Source organism: Triturus cristatus, chromosome 12, assembly GCF_964204655.1.
Source record: "Triturus cristatus chromosome 12, aTriCri1.1, whole genome shotgun sequence".
Lineage (NCBI taxonomy): Eukaryota > Metazoa > Chordata > Amphibia > Caudata > Salamandridae > Triturus > Triturus cristatus.
This window is the reverse complement of record NC_140595.1, coordinates 722,013,205-722,016,941: the sequence shown is the minus strand read 5'-3', so window position 1 is coordinate 722,016,941 and position 3,737 is coordinate 722,013,205. Positions and strand designations below refer to the sequence as shown.

The window sequence follows — 3,737 nt, the reverse complement described above, 5'->3', positions numbered from 1 at the left end:
GCTCGCCCACCTCTACTTCCTGCAGCCAGATTGCAATGAAGCTGTTCAGAAGTGCTCGGTCAGCTGTTTATTGAGGTCTCCGTAATGTACATGGCATGGCATTAGCTCTCTGTTGGTGCATGCCGGGCATGCGGTGAGGGTGGGACAGGGGGGTGCCAATCAGGTATTAAGACGCCATAGCGCACGAGCAGATCGCCATCACTGTAGGCGTTGATCCCGCCAGCCCACCAGTCTATGAAAGTCAGTCTGCGAGCGCTTCCGCCAGTAATGTATGTGTTTCCGGGTGGGTTGCAGGCAGTGACAGTGGGATGCTTGTTCGTGTCCAGCGCGTCACCTCCACATCTGTAAATGGAAGAACAGTTCCAGCTAAAAACTGGAGAATGTGTGTGATGGCAGTGAAATGGTTAAGAGAGCGGGCTGTGAAGCCAACTTGTAAATTTGTTTTACAACTATCATTAACCACTGAATGGATACTGTAATTATCAAATACAGATGTGCACACGGATAAAGCAGTGAGCGTTGGTGGTATAGTGGTGAGCATAGCTGCCTTCCAAGCAGTTGACCCGGGTTCGATTCCCGGCCAACGCAGTCCATGTTTTTCTTCTTTAGTTTCACTTTTAAATGAGATTTTTAACTCTTGATTCACTTGATGTTATTTTTAATGATTTATCAACGAAGCACATTTGTAAACATTGCAGAATGGTTTTGCTGTAACTCCGGAGGCGGGTGGTGAGGGGGTCTTCAGTGGGCCGAGCCGCAGATGTTGTCAGGACAGTGAACGAGAAAGAGGGGAATATGGATTGCATGAGGATCGGAGGGTCTGCGAAGCTCATTCTATTATAGCGCATGACTGATGCAAAATTGGCATCACACTCTACGATCATTTTCACGTGATGCATTGTGATCGGCAGTCGTGACATGGAGGGCATGCTTATCTCAGTTATTTACATCTTGAGTCAAGAGTTTTGTTCGGGTATATGCAGGGCAACATGAATTATGCGGCTGGGGAGGGCCAAATTATGCAACAAGGTTAAGTTAATTATGTGGCAAGAAAAGGCATATTATGCGGCATTATGTGGCACGTTTTGTGATAGTATTACTTCATTATTTTTTCTCATTCTTGCATTTGTTAAAGCTGTTTTGGCATTAGTTGCACTTCATTGGTACCAGTTTAACACAAAATATAGCAATTAACTACAGAAAGGTGAACAGTCAACCTTTGCAAAGGGCCTTCCATTGCGCAGCAACACGTGCCACTGCATTTTTAATAACGTTTAAACCGTTTGAGCTAAAAACAAAAATGTTTTGTGGTACAATCTGCAGATCATGCAGCAGACCTTGGATTATGTGGCAAATGCTGCAAATCTACAACTATGTGACCATCAATGCACAATTCCATAATTCTAGTGTCCCTGAGTATATGCTTTGATTACTGACTGTCACCCATAGTCCTAGCTATCTGTGCAGCAGGTGCGGTTGCACCGGGGCACAAAAGGCCCACTTCACCCCAATTATGTCTTTGATTTTTCCCCACCCTGGAAGTAGAAGGTTTAATTTTCCTTGCTTGTGTCAGAGTCCCTGCTAGCTTTGGTATGGCTCGACAATCTATAAAAACGAGCAGGACTTCAGAAACCGCTTTAACGCCTCGTCATGGGTAGTAAAAACAACAGTTGATGGACAGAATGCAGAACAATGTCATACATTCACCCTAGTTCAGAGATCTGGGCCTAAATCCATTGTTTTTTTGCTCACCATGCTGTTCCAATTTGATCCCAGCCATATGCAAATCAGTCTGGACCCTGTGCCTCATGGGAACAGTCCAGCCAGAACTGCCAAGCAAGGTCCTCCCTGGACTGGAAACAAGCATCCTAGGACCGGTTTCGGGGTTTCACCCCTCTTCAGCCAGGATAGCTGGATTCCAGTGGCATGGAGAGCATGGGACTCACGTCTGGGCATGCCCGTCCCACTCAGGGTGACAAATGCAAAGCCAACAGTTGATGGACAGAATGCAGAACAATGTCATGGGTAGTAAGCATCAAAGGAATGCCAATGCAGCGAAATTCAGTCAGAAGTGGTGCTCCTGTTAAATGCTCCCCTGCAGTACAGAGTGGGTCACAGCTGATTCTGCAGCTCTGTTTCTAATTATCATTACATAGGAGCAAAGTTAACACTAGAAGTGGGAAGTCAACAAATTAACAGTTGAAGCCGAGCCAAGGGTCTGTCCCAGATCTTATAGCACGTGCACGAGCCGAGCTCTGAAAATATGCATTATGTAAATCATACAACAAATGAGGTAAAATATGATAAAGTCTCTTCAAAGTTTAAAATGGTGTATTTCTTTAACATGTGGAAGCTTTGATACTAGGACACTTTATAGCACTGCAAGGAGAAGTACTTATTAAAAGTGATTTTTTGTACAACTGGTAATAAGAACACACATATTCGAAAGTGCTTTTATACGTGATAATTAAGAAAAAGGGTTTACGGAGAAATAAAATATTTGCCTAAGATCACAAATTTTAAACAGGGAAGCCACAATTTATCCAGGTTTTCTGGTTTCACTCTGAACAAATAAGCCAGTAAATGAGTATCATTTTGTCCTTCTTTCAATCAATCAATCAATCAATCAATCAATCAATCAATCAAACAAGACTTTTATAGCACAGCTAATCACCCATGAGTGTATCCAGGCGCTGGGGATCTGCTGCGGAGGGCAATCGAACAGCCAGGTCTTGAGTCCTTTCATCAATTCCAGTAGAGAGGGTGAGGTCCAGAGGGAAAGAGGGAGGTCATTCCAGGACCTGGCTGCAAGGTAGGAGAAGGAACGGCTACTGCTGTTGCTTTGACGTATATGAGCGGTGTGAGCGAGGTGAAGGGAGGCGGAGCGCAGGTGTCTGGAGGGTTTATGGAAGTTCAGGCGGTGGTTGATTTAAGTGGGTACGTGGTTGTGAAGGGTCTTGTATGTGTGGATTAGCATCTTGAAGGGGCATCTTTTGTGAATGGGGAGCTAGTTAGTTTCCTGAGGTGGGGGTGATGTGTGTACACTTGGGGAGATCAAGGATTAGTCCGGACGTAGAATTCTGTATGATCTACAGTCTCTTCAAGAGGGGCAAGGTGATTCCTACTTAGAGTGTGTTGCCGTAGTCCAGCCTGCTTGGGTGACGGTTCGTCTGGTGTTGATCAGGAGCCACATGAAGAACTTGTGGAGCATCTGGAGAGTGAGGAAGCAGGCAGAGGAGACTACGTTGATGCCGAGGTTGTGGGCATGGTCTGTTGGCGTGTGTGACGTCCTAGTCCGGAAGGCCATCAGGAGCCGTTCCCCGGGGAGGTCTTGTTCCCGAAGATTAGTACCTCCCTTTTGTCTGTGTTGATTTTCAGGCAGTTGTCTTTCATCCAGTCGGCAATGCTCATCATGAACCTGTGGAAGTTGGCCTTCGTGGTGGAGGGCTCTTTTGATAGCGGAAGGGTGAGCTTGGTGTCATCTGATTAGGAAATGATGTTCAGTCCATGGGTTCTGATGATCTTGGCCAGGGAGGTCATGTAGGTGTTGAACAGGTGGTCCTGAGGTACAAGCCTTGAGGGATGCTGCAAATGATGCTCTTGTTTCCAGAGGTGAAGAGAGGAAGGCAGAATTCTCTGAGTTCTCCCGGTGAGGAAGGAGGCGATCCATCTGAGGGCGCCTCCCAGAATTCCAATGTGGTAGGATAAGGTGTTGAATGTTGCTGAGAGGTCGAGAG

At 46.1% G+C, this 3,737-nt stretch overlaps 1 non-coding gene across 1 annotated transcript; it reads left to right on the top strand.

Annotated features, from left to right (window-relative positions):
• Positions 1–516: 516 nt before the first annotated feature.
• TRNAG-UCC (transfer RNA glycine (anticodon UCC)) lies at positions 517–588 on the top strand. Its single transcript has one exon. It is a non-coding gene; the product is annotated as a tRNA-Gly (tRNA).
• Positions 589–3,737: the final 3,149 nt, after the last annotated feature.